At 33.9% G+C, this 23,439-nt stretch overlaps 1 long non-coding RNA gene across 1 annotated transcript in view; it reads right to left on the minus strand.

Moving 5' to 3' along the window:
* The window catches only part of LOC118683464 (uncharacterized), a 120,796-nt gene extending 112,390 nt beyond the window's left edge, over positions 1-8,406 (minus strand). Inside the window, exon 1 of the long non-coding RNA XR_004979284.2 lies at positions 8,167-8,406. This is a non-coding gene — a long non-coding RNA (uncharacterized lncRNA). The remainder of the gene's footprint in view (positions 1-8,166) is intronic.
* Between the last annotated feature and the right edge of the window lie 15,033 nt (positions 8,407-23,439).

A 23,439-nucleotide genomic window follows, 5' to 3' on the forward strand; every position in this document is an offset into this window, starting at 1 on the left:
AGTTCATATAATATTTTATATCTAAATTTAGACGACAATCTTATTTATTTCTCTATCAACGGAAATAAATATAGAATCTTAGGAGTTCAAAAAAGATTAACGTTTTCCAACTTGTACTGCTAACGGAAATAAGGAAATATTTATGTATCTGCTTATAATAAAATTTCAAAGATTTTATTAGTATGTCTCGCTATCTAAGTGAAGACAAATCCGACAGTTCTGATTATCTGGTTCTTAAGGAGAGCCCTCACCTATTGTAGTGAGGGTTTTTCAAATTGGAGTATCCGTTAAAGGTACACTGAAATTAAATGAAGTGCTGATTGTTAGGTATCTTCTATAATATGCGTTCATTAGGTTCTGAGTTACTCTTTTATAGCACCATTTCTATAAAATTTTCAAAAATCTATTTAGCTAAGGTATCGTAGAGTTCGCTTTTTCTGAGCTGCATCGCTTATGGTATGCTTATCTGAGCTTCTGCTCATGTTTTCCAACTTATGTATGTAGATATGGGTCATTCCACTTAAATGTACATTTTTCATTAAACAAAAAAAACTGAATAAAAATAGTTCCAAATTGAAAAAAAAATGTATTTGTTTATAAAAAAAAGTCAAATAAATTTGACGTATATCTGATAGAAAAGCTGGAAAAAACTCGTAGACATTAGGCCGGCTAGTTATTTTTATAATAAAATACTTTTCTTCGTATACACAAATATTTGAAAGTACTTTCTTCGAGCGTTGAAATTTTGAAAATTCATAACTCAGAAATTGCTTTTATGGAGATTTTTATCTTAACCTTGATCGGCTAGTTCATTAGGGAGCAATATGCTATAGTGGTCCGATCAAAACAATCGAAGATTGTTCCGTTGCATATTATAATAATCTATGCCAATTTGGTGAAGATATGTCGTCAAATGAAAAAGTTTTCCATATAAGGACTCATAAGTTAGTATGGGAACTATATACTCTAAGGACCAGTAGGTCTCTGTATGGCGTGGCAGCCAGCGAGTTTAACTTAACCTACATACTATAGTTGTCCGATATCGGCGGCTTCGAGAAATTAGAAGCTTCGTGGGGATAAAAGGATGTATGCAAAATTTCAGATAAGTATCTCAAAAACTGAGGGACTATTTCGCGTATATACAGCCGACATGGCTAAATCAACTCATTCCATCACACCGACCATATATAAATATCGTATCCTTCTGGATGTCATAAACTTTTCTGGCAACTTAAAATACCGTATGTAGAGTATAACAACACATATAAGAGTCATACCTCTAATATGCTAAATTTCGAATTTATGTATGAACAATTCATACCCCCCCCCCTCCCCCTTATTTCTATTTTTATTTATTTCGCTGTTTTTCATGAATCCCAAATTTTTCTCATTTTTATTCACACAATTTTCCATCTTTTCGTCACTAAAAATGTCTTTGCTTCACCTCCACGCGTTTCATATACATTTTCGGCGGTTCTTCTCTTTCGCACACTTAATGAGTCTACCGTTACATTAACATACACACGCATATACAACGCCGCATCTTCTAATGTAATTATGTCACCGGCAATGAAAGCCACGGATAAAAGCGCTTAAGTGTTGCGGCATTTGCTGGAAAGTGTAGTGGCGTTGCCACATACCACAACAGCTGTTGCTGCATTAACACAGCAACTACAAAAAAACAAAATAAAAGCACTGCATTCTTCTCTTACCACAGAATTCTTCATGAACGTGTATTTTGCATGAACTTCAGCAAAGGTGCACAAAAAAGCAGTGACACCTTCATTTTAGCCGTGCGACAATTTTGCAAATTTTTGTTTACTTTTTGTTGAGTTGTAGAGCTAGCGAGCAAGATGAAAATCTTGAATTAATCGCGTATGTACAATTAGGAGAGTATTTAAAATTATTTTGAATAATTAAATTTACCAAGGCCTTCGCATTCCAATTCAACGCAAAAACATATACTGTTAATCTCGAACTCATTAATCAGTACGAAAACTTTGATACAATCGGTCACATTTGGGAGGAACATGTACATTAGGGTGGGTCAAAAAAAAAATTAATGTTTTTGCTTGAAGTTGAAGTTTGACTATTTTAAGACAAATTTGTTTATTTCATTCGAATTTTATAACTCAATGAAAAATACATAATTTTAAATTGCAAAGCTCCTGGTCTTGTAGTAAACTTCCTGGCCTACAAAAATTGTCTGTATGAATTGAGTTATAAAACTTAAATGAAGAAACAAATTTGCCTTAAAATAGTCAAACTTCAACCATTAATATCTTTTAAATGGTTAGGTTTACGAAAAACCCGTAAAAGACCATTTCGTAGAGCAATCAATTCACAACACGAAATATGTTTTAGAGTAGTTGGAAGCGAGATATGAATTCTGATAATAAGAAAAAAATAGAAAACCGTTAGGTGAAGGACCTTACCGTTACAATTAAGAGCTTATACTTCAAGAGACACTTTCATAAAATTGTCTATCAACCAATTTTTCAGTGTAGAAACAAGAAGATAAACGATTTTTTTTTACCCACCCTAATGTACATTTGTAAAGGGATCGTAGTGTCACCCTCCATTAGGCACGATTTTACGATTTAATACATTAATACTAACGACTATAATTCATATAACGGATATCTTCAAAACTGCACAAAATTACATCAGAGACTTTTCGGGGATGATACAAAAAAAAAATTGATCAGTTCAAAGCAAGGGGCGTAACATCGCCCCATTTCTGGTGAAATTTTAAATCAAACTAGTTGATCGATGTGAAATTAATTTCATGCATATTCATTATGATACAGTGTGATTATGGAAAAAGGAGAGAAACGAATATTGAATATTATACATATTTATAGAGCAATCAAATGACAACAAACACACCCTAATAAAACCTGTATGCACTCAAAGTAGTTATTGATCTGAAATCCTGTACATGACCTTTTCTCGCCGAGAAGCTGCTCATTTCTCTGAATCGCCGATATCCAGCTACTATAACATATAGCTGTCATACAAACTGAATGATGATAATCATGTCTTTGTGGTGAAAACGTTTTTATTTGAGAAGGTATCGTCACGAAATTTTGCAAAGATCATTTTTGAAGACATTGCTACACTGCCTGTAGAAATTGTTCAGATCGGACTACTATATCATATAGCTGCCATACAAACTTGCTGATTAAATCAATATAAAGATAATTTACTATCTTTTTCACAAAAAAAGGAGAAATTATTATTAATCTGTTGAAAAAAATTGCTCTAGTCCAATAACCAGCCAAATGTTGTGCTAATGTTGCACATACGCCCCATTCTACAATACATAACAATTAAACGTGAATTGACGCGTTGGCAAATAAAACGCACTGCTTGCGGTTCTTATCAGGTATCATAATATCAGTATAAAACCTATCATGTCATATCTGAATAAATAATATTATTTTATATGTATGTTGGTAGGCCAAAGAAAAGCTTTGGTATATAATTTTGGAAAAGAAAAGAACGTCTGTAGGACAAAGACAAAGATAATGATTGGTACAGAGACAATGGGATTCCATTAAGTTTAGTGATTATTCCCGAGTTAAATAAAAATACAAAAACATTGGGCAATCAAGTTTTCTACGAGCACACGCAGGTATTATTGCTACTGCAAGTCCGGAACATGGATGGCGATAACAAATCAAAGTAAAGGAGCTAAATAAAAAAGAATAATAAGAATGATGCATTGTAATGAAGAACGCTGAGCATTGCTCAAGGTACGAAAACTGTACAAAATATATACATGCATAAATATTTATATTATTATAAATATATATATTTTAATTTACCACCAATTTAACCCCTTTACTACTACTACTACTTCAAAACACCACTACCAATCGCTTACAAGTATAACCTCCAACTTCTATATTGGCTTTTAAAACAAAACATCCGCTCATAACTACAAAAACTTTGAATTCTAGCCACAGTATATTTTCAGTATATTTTATTTTTTATGTATGCACAAAAGTACTCAGTGTAATGCAGTTGCCATCAATTTGCTGCTTGACATGTGCTCGTCACTTGCTAACTTGTTTGAGATATTGACAGTGTTTACATGCTACTTAGCGTCACAACTTTTGCGATGGCAGGCAAAAGCCAATGCGAAAGTGGCAACACTCCAACAACGAGGAATATATTTACAACAACAAGAGCCTACTGATTATTGAGTAAATTTGTAAGCACTAATACACAGGTGTAGACATTGATTTGCATTGCCATCAAGCCAAGTAGATGTGGTGTATTGATACATGTCTACACACACACATTTATATACATATATATATTGTATATAAGCTTGGTACGCAAGCACTTGTGTGTTGGTAAAAAGTTTGATAAAAGTTCAAATGTGGCACTGAAAATTGGGAAAATTGCAAAAGGATGCGCGAAAGTTTGTGGTTATATGTCAGTGGCGAAGTGACAATTTTCTTAGTTTTTTGTTTTTACTTTTGGTTGTTGAATCTCTGGCAAGTAAAATACACGAACGTCATTTAAAAGTTTGCAGGTGTCAATAATTTATGGTGAAGTTGTGCAGAGAAGTTTTTTGTTGCTTTGCTGTTTCATAAGAACTATCTTAAGTGCTAAGGAAAAGTTTCAAGGTATGCTCTGTATTTTAATATATTTCATAATTTGGTGTTTATTAAAAAGTATAAAAAATTTACCAAAATGTTGTTGCATTGACAAAATGAATTATATACTATTATAAGACAATATTATAAGAGGTCACTGTCAAGTGGGCAAATGGCAAATGGAATTGTGAAGTCAATTCTCTAACTAAATTAACCAAGCAATGTCACAATGCAAGTATGTGGTACCAAATAACTAAATTATTCCAAAAAATAAAGAAATGTCAAAATAAGGCTGCGAGAAGCTCTTGAACCCCAAATATTAGCTGTTTTGATTTTTATACAACTGTATATCTTGCATATTGTCGTCCTTACCAAAAGCAATAAAGTCTCCAAATTATCAAAATCTATCCATCTTACCAGTGAAACTTTTATGTTTCTCCAACAAAACAAGCGCATTTTAAGTTAATAAAGAATTTTTTCCTTGTATCAGAGTCCTTCGGGTTTAGAATGAACTAAAAGTATTTTATGCAAAGAAATGAAAATCTGCAAATCTGCAAGGGTCTGCTGAATTTTGTCGCAACCATACCAGCACATATTGTAGTATGATATATCCCAATGGCACCACAACGGAGCGCATACGTTATAACCTTACGCAGTGAAATGCTTGTATTAGCGCTGTGAATAGCAGTTATTGCCACTTGGCTATTTACTAGATAGTTGATGGACTTGCTAGTTATAGCAGAAGCCCACTAGACGCCTTCTGTTATTCAAAAAATTTCAGCCTGAGAGACTGAATGGCAGCCATTTAGTTTGAAACTGCCTTCTGTGTTTGGATTGCTATAGAAGAAGTCTGCTCATCATTCTCTTTTATACATTACACTCTACTGTGGAACTAAAATGTTGTTTTTACTTTTACATGGATTTGCTTTTCCTAGCCACATTGCCAATCTAGCCTGACTTCTGTAACAAGATCGAATATAATTTCATGCCGCAGTGATGCTGAGTCTGGCTCTAATGGCACAGAAGTTTGAATCCGCTGGCCGTAAACCCTGCATCATGCTTCACTTTAATATTAATTGGCCGGATATCGCGTACGACCTATAGCGCCTTTATTGAGGTAGATTCCATAGCGCTTAAGCTTCTCCCCAGCTTAATTTTTTCTTATCTATAATAACCCCCGAGATATTTGACAGTGTTCGGGAGTCCAATAGTTATACTCCTTACAGATGGGGGATTGAATTATGAGATTTTTGTCTCTCTTGTTCAATTTATTTTTGTTTTCTTCGTCAAACAGTGAGACCGTGATCTTTCGCCCAGATATAAAGGGCTTTTCCTATGAGCCGGGATAGATTATTAAGGTTTTTTGTGAACAAATGACAACAACGGCTTCAAGTGAGTTTAACGCGTTTTTTCAGGGGCAGAAAAGTATGAGTAGGAAAAGAGAAGAGAAAAATTCCAAGGTGGGATAATTTGTAGTCCCTTTAAGCAACTCTCAGTTCTTCTAATTAGAATTTTAGAAATTTATACATTTAATTATCCCCAATTAGAAATCAAAAGACCCACAACCTACATATTTTTTTATATATCTCGTTTACTCTAATATAAAACCAAGCATATTCTGCATAAATCAGGTACATGTTTTTAACTCATTCTTATACTGATCGAAAACTGTATCACCCGTTTTCATAATCCTACAGATTATGTTGCAGAGTACAAACTTTTTAAACAAATACTTGACAATGTTTTGAGCTACATCGTACAAAAAAAGCCTAGAAAATTTCCTCTTAGTGGACACCTCTAATTTCGTATTGAATTAACTTTAAAAAAATTTTTCTTTTTGAATTTTGTGGTTCTGTTTGATACTAAAAAGCAATAAGAAATATTTTCGAAACTTTTTCATAATCAGTACACAGAAATACTTATATGAGAAATATACCTATATTAAAATTACGGTACAAGCACTCAAAAATATTTAAAGGAAATAACACCTTGTTAAATATACATATTCATATATTGTTTGGCTTATCAAATTAATTATTTAATGTGCAGCTGGTTTTTAAACTGAACAATAAGCAAGCAGCATGCCACAAGCCACAAACCGTGATTGTAGGATATTGCAGTTTAACAGATACTCCTCTTAGTATGCAGAAAGCCGATCGTATGAGTATAATATACATAAACAGATATATATCTGTACATGTGGTATGAAGATAACGGTCAAAATTTGCATTTATGATTCTCAAAAGCGAAAATTCCAACAAACCACTTGAATATGTCATATATGTATATACAGAGAACAGGTTGCATGGTTGCAAGCGCCTTGCCCAAAAGCCAACTGCCACTGACTTGTACATCAAGAAGCATATATGCATATAAAATTCGTTCGTGTTTGTAAGGGTTGTGTATGAAACAACTCACTCATATCTGTTCACTGAAAATGTACTTTTGCATTCTTAATCACGTGAGTGGTTGAGTTGCAACGAAATTTGCATTAAAACATAACAGCGGCAATCAGCAAAGGAGTCGAGGCAATAACCAACAGCGAACAACAATAAAATGCCCACATGGTCATTCCACTATTTTTCTTATACAAACACACATTGTATTCATTTATCTTCACGCACACATTCATAACACTGTCTCTCTCTGTGTGTGTGTGTGTGTATAGTTATGTAAGTGTGCGTGAATTAGCATAGTTGCATTTAATTTGGCATATTTACCCGCAGGTATGCAGTTGTATACACCTTGGCTGCAATGAAATGCTTGACAATTTATTTTACCACACACTTCATTTTAAATATGGTCGAATTGCCCTGGCCAAACTAGTTGCGTACACTTCTGCACACACACTCCACATATATTTTATCTGAGCACACAATGGTGAAAGTCAGCATTGTGAAAAAGTTTGTGGTAATCATAAAAAATGCTCACAAATGTTGTTTGCCAAATTGGTAAGGGTATTGTGGTTACATGCGCTCTTCAATTACTCCAATTCGTTTTTAGCCAGCAAGCTTGGAATCAGAAATGAAATGCTGGCATAGAGAGAATACCTGAGAGCTAAGGTATGCACTTAGCAGATATATTTATGTTTTCATAAAAGTATAGAATCAGAAATTTAAAGCAAAATATATTTATATCTAAATAATGTAGAAGAAATTTGCTGGGCTTACTTTGTTCTGTTTCCCTTTTCTCATAATACATTTTTCATTCTCTTATTGTCACTCATTCTGATTTGCTTTCTATACTCTCTTCATTTGTCTGCCTTTTATTGTCTCTTTTTATTTGTTCATCTTTCTGCCAATTCTTCTTACGTTTCGTATTTATGTTTGATTTCATCTTTCAGTCTTGTTCTACTTCCGATTCCCTTTTACTAACTCTTTTACATCTCTTTTTATAATATATTTCTCCGCAGTGAACCTTTCTCACTTCTAATTTCTCATCCAATTTCTATTCTTCTCCTTCTTCTCAGATTTAATTTTTTTTTTTGTTTACTTTACACATAAAACATTTTAGGAGGGTTATGTCCCTTGCTCTTTCTTCGCAGCATTAAACTTACCTCAAGTAAATACTCCGACTAGGTACAATCTGTTCTTATCTTTGCCTTTCTAAGTTAGAAGAAGCTTTACTTTTCCCAGCTGGACTATGTCGTCTCATTACACCGTTCGTACGTAATGGGCACAATGCTTTCAAAAAGTCTCAGGTTCTAACGTAAGGTACATTCTGTTAGGTAGCTCTTGTCAAAATCCAATTCGAATCCAAATTTTTGTTTCGACCGCGTGGGACAACGCCATCTCTACCTATTTTAGAAAAGTGGAAAAAGTGTAATATCGATCAGTGATACAATTCTAGTTTTTAAAAGGAAAGTCGAGCATTGAAATACATAAGATCGTCGGTTTTTGATAAAGCAGCCGATATACCCCGAAAACGACTGCCATGGATGGCGAAAGTCTACGATCTTATAGACAGATCACGAGAACAATTCACAGCAGTATTTCAAGCTCTTTAAGCATCATTCAAAGATCGCTGTTTTCGTCTGTTTTGTGACCGTCGGCGAACGCGTCCCAACAAGACAAAGACTGTCTTATCAGCCAGAAACGTAATGACCAACTTTTACTGGAATTCTATAGGCAAAATCTACATCGAATACCTGCAGAAGACCAAGACCTTCACCGGGCTCTACTATGCCATACTATTAGGCCGATTCGAAGCCGAATATATTTTTATACCCCAAACAAAGTATATTAAGCTTACCGCGAAATCTCAATATCTTATACCCAGAAGGAAACATCGGAGACCCAGTATAGTACGCAAATGATCAGCGTTAAGCTGAATCGATATGGCCATCTAAGTCTATCTATCCGTCTATACGCGAACTAGCCCCTTAGTTTTTCAGATATCGATCTAAAATTTTACACACGTTCTATTCTTCCCAAATATGCTTATTTTTCTGAACCGCCAATATCGGACCACTATAGGATATAGCTGCTATACAAACTTACCAATTTAAATTAAGTTCTAATATGGAAAACTTTTTTATTTTACAAGATAACTTCACGAAATTCAGCATGGAATATTATCGAAGGCAATGCTACAATCTCCAAACAAATTGTTTAAATCGGACCACTATAGCACATATGTATGTATCTGCCGTTCAAAGTAACGAATCAAAATCAAGATAAAGGGCACAACCTTTTATGCTATAAGAAACGTACTTGTGAAGGGTATTATAGCTACGATGCAGCCGAAGTTGAAGTTTTTTCTTACTCTAAAATCATTTGGTTTGCCACGACCTTCCATTTGACATTATATCATTTATATTGGTCAATTACATTTTGAGGAACCTACAACGTCTATTATTTTACCAGCTTTCAGTTATAAGCCTTCAACAAAATTTTATTGGATTTCTTCACAATATCCTATGTTAGGACATTGCACATTACTCAATTTTCACTTGTTACCTTACCAATTTGCCAACTCATACTGCATTAGAATCAACATTAAAATTTTATTTTATTTTATTTTTAAGGCAAAAGAGAAAATTACGAATCATATCACCAATTAAAATGATAATCTAACATTAAAATCTAAACTCAAAACTAGCAGAATGCGAAATTCAAAGTCCTTCAAATATTACAGCGAGTTAAAAACAATTACGTCAATGCCTGGTGGTGCGGTTGAAGGCGAAATATTATTTGTGGTGATAATTTTGCAAGCAGCAGTCAGTATTATATCATTTGCATATTTGTCTTAGTCATACTAACAGTTTTTTATTATAAAGTTTCCCAGCTATACACACATGCATACATACACAGCAAACATATGAACAAAACGCACACGAGTGGAGTGAGTTGGGCGGGAAGAGAGATGGAATGGGCGTCATGATAGGCACGCAACGACGGCCGCATATACAGACACACATACAATATATGTATAACAACGAAGAGTACATACGCGTGTATACGCAAGTGTGTGTGGGAATTGGAAATTTGCATGCAACGGTAGTTAGGCGGTGAGTGCTGCGAGTGCGTTGCTTTTTTTAATTATTTTCCATTTTTATAGCGCCATTTTTGTCGCCATATCATTGCGCATTGTTGTTGTTGTTGCTTTTTAAATGTTAACTTTCAGTTTTTATTGCTCGCATTCTCCCGAGCAGTGGCTGGCAGTTTTTGGGCGTTTACTGTCGCTTGCACGCAATGAAATTGTTTGTTGCTATTGTTGTTGTAATTTTTGCCGTTTTTGTTGCCGTTGTCACTGCCAGTCGAAAGTGCAAAAATGCAAATTAGAATGCAACATGATTTGTACTAAATGTTGATGGAGTGTAGTGAAGGCGCTGCGCTGCGCAACACAGTTAGAATTCTGCATTTTGTGCTTATTTGCGCGTGTGTGCATGTGTGTAACAATCATTTTTAGTAATGGTTCTGTGCTATTTGTATTTGTTCGCTTCTAAGTTTTCAATTTTTATTTTATATTCTTTTTTTTTACAGCTGGAAAAGCAATTCTTCAAGTCCATAAGTATTGCATAAATTTTCTCGCTGTTGTTGTTAACATCGTCGTCAGCGTCGGCAGGGTTGCATTAATTAAACACAAACATGCAGGCAGGCGTAATTGAGTTATGTTTTACTGCTGCTAACTTACGAACTCATAACCATGGCAGAAATTAATATATTTTTTTCATTCCATGGAAAATTATTTGATTACAGTTCTCAAATATGTGAGGTTTAAAGACCTTAGACATTTTTTAATTAAACATTTTAATAGTAAAGAGCTTACGCGAAAGCATTAATGATATTCTTCAATAAATTTATTAATTTCAAAAAAGTAAAACTTCATCTAACGATTTAAATATGCTATGCAAAATAACTATGTACGGACAGAAGCGAGTTTCGAATTTTATGAGAACATAATTATGAGAACATAATTATTAATAACGAATAAGTAGAGGAGTGGAGAAGTTTCGGACCGATTTAATATAATTTTTGTATAAAATATAAGTATAATATAATATGTGTAATATCTAATAAAATTTCGATTTGACTAAGACCCTACACAATTAAAAAACTTTCTACACAAAACTTGATTTGACCAGTCAGTTTGTATGACAGCTTATATTCTAAAGCGGTCCGGTCGGAACAATTTCTTCGGAGATTATAGCGCTGCTTTGGACAATAATCTCTGCCAAATTTCGGAAGGATATCTTGTCAAATAGAGAACTTTTCCATACAAAAACTTAATTTTGATGTTTGTGTGTTGTGTGGTCCGATATTGGCGATTCTGAAAAATGAGCAGTTCTTTGGAAAGAAAAGAACGTGTGCAAAATTTCAGATCGATATCTCAAAAACTGAGATACTAACTCGACTAATGGCTAAATCGGCTTAGCTCGTCCCGCTGGTCAGTTATATATATATTTTAAAGAGTCTCCGACGTTTCCTGCTGTGTGTTACAAAATTCGTGGAAAACTTAATACACCTTATTCAGGGTATAAAGAGTTTTATTCCATTTATTATAAGGATACCGACTTTACCTTTTATCAGATTTAAGCTGACGACCGATGGCGCATTTTCGCAAGAGAAGTTTACTATCGTGTAATAGTCAAATGGGACTTATTTTGACCGCGTGTGGAAGCGCTCGGAGAAAAATCAATCAATTTAGAAAGATCAAACGATGAATTGATTATTTTTAGAAAGAAGTTAAATCAAAGAGAATCCTATAAATAAAATAAAACTTAAAGATGCGTATTTTTTAGACGGATAAAAAAATTTGAAGGATTACTAAATCAAGTGTAACAAACAAAAATGAGACTATGTCGAATGGTGGGATTAGACATGGCGACCAGCGTTGTCAACATGCATATCTAACTGCAGAGACGAGCTGTGAGGATTGGTAAGTTGATTTTTAGTTTCGTAAAGTTGAAGCGTTAAACTTTTTCGCTAATTACACTGTGAAATTTGCTTGGTTTCGCCAAATATTTGTTTTAAAACTTTATTGCAATCATTGTAACTCCACATATTTCAAAGTATTGTACAAAAAGCTAACTACTTGAATAGTGAATGCGTCAAAGTGTCGGTACACACACGAAGACTTTTGTCGCCCAAACGGTTGACGAGGGGACGACGACGCTCATGCTTGGACGACATACTTTGTATTCTTATTCATAACAGTTTGCTACCACGCAATTTAGCCTTCAATATGAATACAAGTATTTACGAGTAGCCAAAAATTCCCTCTGAGTTTCATTAATATACCTTCACATATTGACCATTATATAATATAAGGTTTAAAGTCAACCTCAGCGGTCAAAGCCCAGCGGGTCGCCGGTCACTTCGCGACTTTTTTCTAATAAATGTATTTTTAAATTCGTGATATCTTTCGAATAGCATGTTCGAACCGAATAATTCGAAAAGTTATATAAAAGTATCAGAAGAAATTAATTTTGAAACGAATTAATATCAAGGTAAAAATAAAGAGCTTTTATAGAGGCGGCATTTTAATTATTATTTTTTAATAAAAGAATTTATTATTGGAATTGGTTATTGGAATGTAACTATAACAGTTAGATATACGCTTCCGCGACATTTTTTGTAGATAATTATATGACCTGCAAAGCCGTAGTATATTATTTTGTTATATAATCAATAGTACTCGCAGCGCATGCGATCTGAGGTATTGTATTTTTGTGTCATTTTTTTACACCTTTAAAAATATTATTATATTATATAATATATTTTAAAAAATTGAAAATTTTAATTCAGACGTTTCTTTTTCTTTTGTCATAGTTTTATTAGGCATTCAAAAAAATAGTTGATATTCACTTTTATGAGTCACTAAATGCATTTGCATATGATATATAAAAAACAAACGCTCTTTTACACTCAATTTGCAATCGAGGTGAAATTTCGTCAATAAATCATTTACAAAAAACTATCAATTGCTGCCGGAAGCACAATTAAAGACACTCAACTCTTAATTAAAACTACTTTGTCTTACAACACTTACACTTAATGACTTGAATGCTGTGCCAACTTGACTGGAAAGTAAAATAAAGACTGACAAATGTAGAACGAGAGAGAAGAGCATATTGATTTCTATTGTGATAATCAATTAAACTACTGCTGATTAATTGTAGCTGCTGGAGAGAAATTAATGCTGCACTTCCGACACTAGCGTTCGCTAGCGCAGGCGGTCGCACTCTTTTGTGCAATCGTTAGCGAAACGGCGATAGTAAACTAGAAAGCTTTATGTGCATATATGTATAGTATGTAGAGCTAGAGGTATCTGAATGCAATGAATTAAAGTTCAATTACAATTAGCAGTGGGCGCAATGCAGCTCCAATGCCGGCAGATAAGCCAAGGTAAATGAATGGGGTAGCGCAAAAAATATCAAAAGAGTGTAACACTGCAACCGTATAAAGCTGGCAAAGAAAATGAAAAATGAAGTCAGACGCTATAGCATCATTAGTTACATTCTCACACTTTATCTTCTACTCTTTTTTTTTTTTGTTTTTTCTTTTTTTGAAACGGCGCTGGTTTTGCTCATTGCTATTTCCACTGACTTTGCCGCGGCGTAGAACGTAACACTCGCGCTTTGTTATGGCGACTGGCTGCTTGACATTCATGGACAACCTAAACCTTGAAAGCTTACCTTACAAGTTCCGGTCTATTGGGCTTACCCCTTGAGCTGTTGGCTCCAAGCGTCTTAACTCGCACGCGTTTATGCTTTTTATTGTTCTTATTCTTCTTTTTTTAGGTTTTTCTTAGCATTTTATCAGGTTCTTGTGCATTGGTTTTTATGTATGTGAACTTAACTGGCTATATTTTGGCATTACTCCTAAGGCTATATGATTCAATAGTTGTTTACTTGCATCAAAGCACTTACTTTAATGTGCTGTATCTTTCAAGGTGCACTCAAATATTCAGTCGATTGTAAAGGGTTTTCCAATGAGGACTAATCAACGTAGAATTATATTAACAAAGACTTTTATATGGGCTCTGTTTTGCTAATTTTTCCAAAGAACGCGTTTTATAATTAGCTCAGCTGAGTGATGTCGATAGAGTTCTGTTTCTTATCACTTCTGGATGCCCCATAATACAAAGTTCAATGAGAGGTAATTCTAACGTCAAACTTCTACAATCCGTTATTTCGAAGTTGAAGTCGCAACTTTAAATTTTTTCAATGGTTCTGCTCCCCGTAACCTCAGTTATCTATCTCATCGATGTCGAAAAATATCAAGATTGATGCCATCGGTCCGTAGCGGGTGCAGAATCATAGCTTTTTGAGACTATTTCAATAGTTCGTTCTGTAAATTCAAAGTCCTTGGCGCGTTTATTAGAATTATTAGTACAACTTTGAAATTATTAGTACATATAGATTCAAATTTCAAACTTTCGCAAAACCCGCCTTTTATAATAGACTCAGTTGAGTGATGTCGATAAAATTCTGTTTCACACCAGTTCCGGAAGCCCCCAAGCGACAAAGTTCAACTAGAAGAAAACCGCTACATTTTGAGATTCTACATCGTTCAAAACGAACTCTACCAGTCAGCGAATTTCGTCGCCACCACATTTAAGAACCCTATATAATCGTATATCTTAATTGTATTCCGTTTACCCTTTGAGCCATAACTGCTGTCTCTCGCCTCATGTATTCCTCGTTTGCCAGTCACGTCTGTCTGATTTCAAGACACATTTTTTCATCTTTATTGTGATTTATGTGTTGGCAGCAATGCACGACGCCAAAAACTTGTCTCTACTTTCATAGCCAGGACTTTCTCGTTGTCTGTTACTGATTCCTAAAAAAAATTGCTACATACATTACGGAGTATTGTTACTTATAACATAGTTGTTGGTGCAGTTAGGGCGACATGGTCTGCATTCCATTAAACTTTGACTTGTCTGGCCAATTGGATGCCTGTCTGGGTATTTGGACACCTCGGTCGCCGTCAGCAGTGTCTTTTGGCATTCCTCCCACACGTAAAAATAAAAGCACATTTTGGGTGGGAGGAAATTAATTTTAAATATATTTTCAAATGCTTATGTGAAGATTTCTGCCGACTATAACATATTTCGAGTTGAATTTTATGAAAATTTTTCACTAAAAAGTTGAGCTTTCACTCGTGGACGTTTAAAAATTGATTATTTCATCGAATTTTGAGAAACTACTCTTCTTGGTCTCTACATTGTTTGAGCAAATAATAAATTAGAACCCACATCGCCGATTCAAAAATAGGGAGAGTAAGCTTTCATTTCTTGTCATGGCACCAATGACTAAATAAATGTTGAATATAATATGTTTCAAAAGCTTATGTGAAGATTTTTGACTAGCCTTTCAAGTTTTGAGTTCAATTTTTCAAAAAGCTTTCACTAAAAATGTTGAGCTTTCACTTATGGGAGAGTAAAGTTTAACTATTAACTGAAAGTACGAAAATAGCCCTACTGATCCCTATATAAATTCAGCAATTTATAAATTATATATAACCAAAATCGCTGATTCAGAGAATATTGAAAGGAGAGAGTGAACTTTCCCTCCTTGTTAAGACTTCAACCACATTAACAAATTTTTAATGTAATATCTTTCAAAAGCTTATGTGAAGATTTTTGACTAGCCCTTCAATTTTTAAATTAAACTTTTCAAAAAGCTTTCACAAGAAAGGTTGATCTTTCTCTTATGTGCAATTGAAATTATTTCACTGAATGTAAATAAACAGCACTTCCTTTTCTCTACATTGCTTCAGTAGTTAATAAATTTTATTTAACTAACATCGCCGCTTCAGAGAATTATAAAGTGAGAAAGGGAAACTAAACGCTTCCATTCCTTGATATGGTATCAACAAATAAATCTGCAAAAACACCAACAAATACCACACAAAGCTCACATTTCGTGTAAAAACTTTATTCCACTATTGTCACCACCATCTGTTAGCATAGCAATGAATACTTGGAGCTCCTTTTCCCACAAAATCTCACGTGTGCTTTACATCTTCATTACAAGCGGAATGATTGTACGAGTACACAGATGTACCCGTACATAAAAACTTGGTTGCGCTTCTGTGTTTTTTTTCACTTCCTCTACCGATTGTCTGCTCCTGTGGTTGGCTGGTGTCGTCGTTGATGTATTGCTCAGGTGCTTGGGGGCTAAGCTGCAATTAGTTAAGAGCTAATTGTTAGACACAGCTGAGGTGTGAGGTGTAGTAAAACTATAAAGAACGCAAGTAACCGTATAACCGAAGTATATCTGTCGTTACCGGTATAAAAAACCACATCACATTTCTTAATGTTAAATTATACGAGTAAGAGTTTTAGAACTTTAAGTTGTTCTTTTATTTTTAAAGGAGTTGACCTTAATAACTAGGTTAGTACATTTAAGCGAATAAACACTAAGTTCGCTTTTTGGTACTGCTCCCTCCCGTATATATTGTTTAGCTAACTATTCGAAGTCTTCCTAGCGGTAGACTTCAGAATTCATAAATGATGTTTTTGAGTTCTCTTAAAATTTCCGACCTATTTTTAGCAAAAACACAAAACACGTAATTTTAGTAAATGGCAATTCAGCGAAAAATTAAAAAAATAATCAACATGAAACTAGGCCTTATACCTTGGATAAGTATGGAGAAGCCGCAGCAAATTTCACATTATTATTAAATGTTTGGTTTTTGCATAAAAAAACACGAGAATCGCTTTAGTTGCCGAAACCGGAATTAAAATAAATATATAATGTTAATAAATACTTTTATTTATTCTTGTTTTTTTTTTTAATTCCAAGCAACTGGAAATAAGTATGAGCATATATAATATGTTATATAAAGAGTTAAGAAGAAAAAATACAGGAGAGGTCATCATTAATAAATAACTTTGAACAATTTTATAATTATTGAATTTTTTTTACATGTTTTTCATATTCTATTCACCAGTAAAACGTGAATTTCGAAATCAATGTTTGACTTGAGCTCGTCAATGAGTCACAGGCTGCTTTAGTACACTCTACTTTTCAAATAATTCCACTAAAGCAAGTTAGGAATAGTCAAATCTGTATATTTAGGTGACTATCGGGTTCAGCGTTGCCCACACAGCAACATTTTGAACGTATTCCTGCAACGGAAACACTTTGTATAAAAACTTATTTGAGTTAGCTTAAAAAATTAACCACAAAATAGTTCCACTGAGGGCCAAATGCTGAGGACGACGTTGTTGCGACTTTTGTGGATCCTGAATGTCAGACTTCATAAATAAATTCAGTACCAAAACGTATTAAAATGTATGCCTAACCCCAATATAACCTAAAAGTAACGTATACTCGTATATAATTGGCGCTTACTATTTATACTAGAAACTTAGCCTCAAATTTGTTGTTTGCGTCTTGAAATTATTCTCCGAATAGAAGGTCAATGACATTAGGGTGAGCGATTTTATTGCTAGCTACAAACGAAGGTTTATAACTTCTAACAGGAATAACCTGATGTTAGTCGACATTGCGAATGCCGAACCTTAATACTTGAGGCCACAGTGATCGAATTATAGCAAATATGCGAATATATTCTCTAAAATATTTTTGCTTATAAATTTAACTATAAATTTAACTGTCAGAAAATACGAAAATAAGAAGATCAATTATTTTTTAGTTTGTTGCCTACATTTAGGCGCGCAGTTATGCATTGTCCCGTATTTGCGCATCAATTGTAATTTTAATTAAAGAATTTAAATTTTAAGAATTATATAAATAATTTAGCGTCTAGAAGAGATCACAGATTTTCACATTTTTCTAGAATATTTTCTAAAGTTCAATTTCAATTATGAAGCTAGATAAGGCTATATATTTTAAATATATTAAGATAACACCAAAACGTAGCCGAACCAAGAAATATTAAGTTTTTATTCATATATTCCTAAAATGTATTTCAAGGCTGCGTACAAATTCAACTTCTAATTACTTATAGAAAAAATTTCGGAAACATTTCTGTAATGGAAAAAGTCAAAAGTTTTTCTTTTGCTTCTTCTATGCCTTAAAGTAAATTTATATGTATGTGAGTGTGTCTAACTAAAAATAAAATACCAAAAAACCGGAAATGTGTTTAAGTTGCTGCCAAAAGAAAATGTCCGGGTAACACTTTAACGGTTATATGTAGGCGTGTTATTACAAAAACAAGTTATATATATATGTACAAGCACGCATACAAGCAAATATATACATGTGTGTCTGTGAATACCAAAATAATGCATTTTAAGCGAATTGAATATTATGCAAATTGTTTGTGGTTAAGAGAATATATATATACATATATATATACACATACACTTGCGAAAGAACAAACCGACGAGCACAGCGCCGCAACACAATTTAGAAAACCCAAAGAAAGCGGAGAACATAAGCAAATCCATGCACAAGTCAAAGAAAGCCAAAGAAAGCAGCAATAAACGCATTAGATTTATTGTAGAATGCATCGCCTTGTGGCAAGAGGTAGTCGTGTTATACTAAATTATGAGGGCTGCGCATGCAAAGTCAACATCAACACACAGACACGGTCTTGCCGCCAGCATTGGCACACAAGCGCAAATATAAATTGTATACATTTGAATATATTCCCTACACACTCTCTCCCATGCACCATATGCAAGCGCTCGCCTTTGGCAGCGAAATTGTTGAGTAAAAATGGCAAAATTTATTGTCGCTTCGACTTGCGGTGCCTACAATAGGCTCTACGCTGCTTTATTTGTTTGCCACGCTACTTTTGTCTGCACCGTTAAGTGAGTGGTACAAAGTAGCGCTGCCAGATATTATTTTATATTTCATTTTCACAAAAATACAGTTATAAATGAATATGTGTAAATGGAAAGCGCAGAGCATTTTGTAAAAACCACATTGATATTTTTGCAAATTAACCAAGCGTGCGGTGAAATGAAAAGAAAAACAAAATGAGAACGAAATAAAAAGCATTTCATACAAAATGGCGCAGCCCAAATGTGCTTCGTCACGGCAAAAAGTGCTTGCGATAATCAAATTTGAATGCAGCAATTCGTGGAATAATAAAATCAGTGAAAGGTGTACAATTATTCATACTTAATCTGTTGGCATATATTGTACACACCACTCATGTGTATATGTATATAGTATGAATATAATTACATATGTATATGTTTGTATAGCTGAGCGCCTATGTGTGATTTGAAGGCCGTAATTTGCGTATAAAATCGTTAGGCGCATAAATTAAGTGTTAGAATAGCAGATTGCTCCTTTATTGAGGGAAAATGTTTGCAAATCCGCAAGAAATAAATAAAAGAAAATGTTTATTATACAGCGTAGTAAAAGAAGTTACGTGCTGAAATTAAAAAAAAATAAATTATTTCGTAAATACTTACTTATTACTGGTATAATTTTCAATTCAGAAAAATTAAAATAAATTACTTCATTATTTTTGCTTGTACATTTAACTATTAGAGCTAAAAAAATCGACAAAGCATATGAAAATAGAAATATTCATTATTATTGAATTTGTTGCCTACATTTAAGCGCGCAGCTATGCGTTGTTGGGAATATCTTTTCGTAATTAAGTCATAATAAGAAGAAAAAATAAATATTTTAAATAAAAAAATGGGACATAAAAAAATAAGTTTACACCAAATTTCATGAATGAAAAACATTTTTTGTACAAGATAAAAATTAAAACCCTAAAAACGAGGTTTTTGAGATTATGTGAAAAAAAAAAATTGTATACAAAAGTTGTAGATTTTTTCATTACCTACAACTATATCTTATAACTTATTTCGATAGAACTTGTTATTTTGCCGGGAATCGAGATAAACCGTTTTTAACGCTTAAAATTTTAATTACACCCCTTCCTCTTCCTGACCGCAGATCTCCCATAAAATTCCTTACCATTCATTTTTGTCATTTTATCTTCCTTTCCCAATAGGTTTCAACCTACAAGGGTTTTTTTTTTTACTTTTTTCCAATTACCGTTAACGTGCAATTATTTTAAGGGGCACACCTAGTGTGATCGCCTCAAAAAGTGATATTTGGGAAATATTTTTATAGAAAACTAAAATCTTTAAAATATATTTATAAATAATTAATGAAAATATATGTTAGTTATTTGCTATTCTCCAAGTTACTAAAGAGGTCGTAAACTGCTTCCGATTGGTAAAAAAAAAGTAAGGAGGGTCTAAATTCGGGTGTAACCGCATATTTTATACTCTTGCAAATTGCAGGGCTGAAAGCCAAGGACTTACTTTCAGGCATTGGCATAACTTTATGTTAACACTAAAAGGCGCTAAGGGAAGTATAGATTCGATTGTACCCATATTTGACAGATGGGTATAGTATTATCAGCACAAGATTTTCGGTGAATTTTAATCTCATAGACTTACCCATATTTTCGATAAAAAGCTCGTAATAGGAACTGGGGTCCACATATTCGGTATCTGGGGGCTTGAATAATTGTGATCCGATTTTGACAAAATTCAGTCAGCAGGTGGCATATCTTAAAGGCACTACTCGTGCAAAGTTTTATCTCGATGTATTCATTGGTATTTGATGTGTATACTCGATAGGGAAAGAATCAGATGGAATCTAAAATTTTCTTATATGGGAAGTTTCATGGTTGTTATCCGATATCACCCATTTACGTACTGTGATTTAGAAAAGTGAAAATAATGTTATATTCCAAATTTGGTTGGTATTGGTCGAGCAGGTGCCGAGATATCGGTTTTCACCTAAATATGGGCAGTGTCATGCCCATAACCCAATTTTGAAACGAGCTCCTATTAAGCTTGTTTTATCATCTCGAGTGCAAAATTTAGTGTCTCCAACGCTTTTATTTATTGAATTATCGCACTTTTAGCAGTTTTCATCATAACAGTTATATGGGGGAGTTTCTGGGATTATAATTCGACTTAACCCTATATTTTTTGCCAAGGAATACCTGTACAAAGTTTCATTACGATATCTCAATTTTTACTCAAGTTACAGCTTGCACGGGCAGACGCACGGAAAGACAGTCACCTGGATTTCAATTTGTCTCGCCATCCTGATCATTTATATATGCCTCGATGAGTTTAAGGTGATACAAACAGCCATTAAGTGAACAAAACTATTACACTTAGCAATATGTTGCAAAAGTATAAAAAAGAAAATTAACGAAATGGCAGGCTAAAACCAGCACAAAATTTTGTCAAAAAATTAGATGATTTTTGGCGCGCAAAAATTTTATTTTTCATTCAAACGTAAAACTAAGTCAGAGTAATTGTACAGAGAATCAGATACAAAATAAGCAGAAAAACATCAAAGCGATCGGATGATTTGTCTTAGAGTTACAACTGCAGCCAATTTAAAAAAATGTACTCGAAAATTCTTCAAATTTTAGGAAGTGCGTATGCACTCGCTCACTTTTAAGTCAATATGTGTAACTATTTTACCACTATACGAATATACAATTATTTTTGCCTTACAGCCAATCATGTACGTACGAAATATTGTGAAATTCTAACCTAACAAAAGTTCTACACACAACAAAAGTGAAGCTTAGAACATACCAGCACAATTGGCCGACTCTTTATTTAAATTCTCGTCTTAACATTGAATAATTAAAGCGTACATTTTACCACATTAAACTTTCTAAAATATTTATATAAAACAAGTAACGGTATGTAGTAGTTAAGGCAAGAAATGAAAGTTTCATTTTATTTCATTAAAGTCAGTAGACATTTTGTCAAAAATTAATTGCAACCAAGTTCGCAATACTTGAGCATTGCCAGCACATAGCGCTACTGCTTGAAAGCAGTAAATAGAAGCTGAAGAAACTTGGATTAGCCACACTTGAGCAATGTCGAGTGTGTTGGGAATGCACTTTTGCGAAAGCACAGAAGCATAAAAATTTCAACAATAATCATATTGCAAGTTCTCAAGAACTTTTGCACTTTTGCAACAAATGCAGATGTAAGCAAGTATTTACACACTGAGAGGAGGGCGAGAAAGAAAGAGAGAGCAGAGCATGAATAGCAAAGCTGTGGAAGTTGCAAGATAAAAAATTTGAATAAACGAGTTAAATATATGTATTTATATGTGCATGCGAGAGTAAATATATATGTGTTAGTATATAAAGGCGCAGCAGTAAATAAATACATGCCTTTTTGCAGACATTCTGCTACAAATTAATTTTACATGTGTATAACATATACGCTTTGATTCATGTCACCACAAGAATAAAAGAATAGTAACAACAACAACAAAAAATGTGAGAAACACCATTTACATATAGAAAAAATATATCGAAAGTAAAATATGGCAAAATCTCCAACTGTGCGTAGCCAAGAGGGACAACAGCCAGGCAGCAAGCCAGCAGGCAGGCAGTTTTACGAACTGTACCATGCATTTGTTTGCACATGTGTAAGTGTGTGAGTGTGAGTTAACATGGAAGAAAACAAAAACAAGTTACATGTGAAAGGGTATTTACTGTATTTTGTTGCGATGGAAGAAAAATGATTGGCATCAGCATGCGGTCGACGTCACTTCACACACACACACATACACATAAATAGTTAACACACACACATAAAAAAATTTACATGTACACACACATAAAAGTTTCACACACAAACATATATAAATATACAAGTGTTACACACACTCCAGCGCATGTTGCAAGCAGCCAACGAAACGCTAGCAGGCAAACAAGCAAACATGTGCGAATGTATGTGTGCAACACGCACTTGCCACCGACACTCTTTCACTGCCAGCACACTTGCTATCGGACAATGCATGCTGCATGCAACACAGTAATTTTGCTGATATGCCACGATGTACACACATATGTATATGTATATACACATAACAGTACATATAACTGCAGCACGGCCACTACAAATGTTTGATAAAATAAAATGAATGCGCAACCTTACGTTGGTTGTTTGTTTTTCTTGTTTTTTCTTCACATTTCTATATATTTTTTATCACTTTTGTGTGCGCGTGAGTGGCGCCACTTTTATGTCGGTGGCTCACCAGTTACAAGAGTGCAAAAGTTAATGCAACATTTTCAATTTGGCTGCAGTTACCAAATATTTTTACGGCAACAACAACAACGCCAACAATAATCATGCTACAGGCAAGGCAAAGCAAATGCCGAAAGTTCTAAGATCTCCGCGTCTGTGTTGCTCGAAATTGGTAATGCTTCAAACTTGTTTACTTATGTACACACATGCATGTTTAGAAATATCTAAATAATTAAGTATATGCATAAGTATACACACAGTTGAAATACATGACTTTTTTTACATTTTAAGTTTTGCTCAAATTCGAGTGGGCATTTCTAGAGTTTCTAGTATGCGCTGCACAGAAATTTGAGCT

The sequence above is a fragment of the Bactrocera oleae genome, chromosome 5 (genome assembly GCF_042242935.1).
Source record: "Bactrocera oleae isolate idBacOlea1 chromosome 5, idBacOlea1, whole genome shotgun sequence".
Lineage (NCBI taxonomy): Eukaryota > Metazoa > Arthropoda > Insecta > Diptera > Tephritidae > Bactrocera > Bactrocera oleae.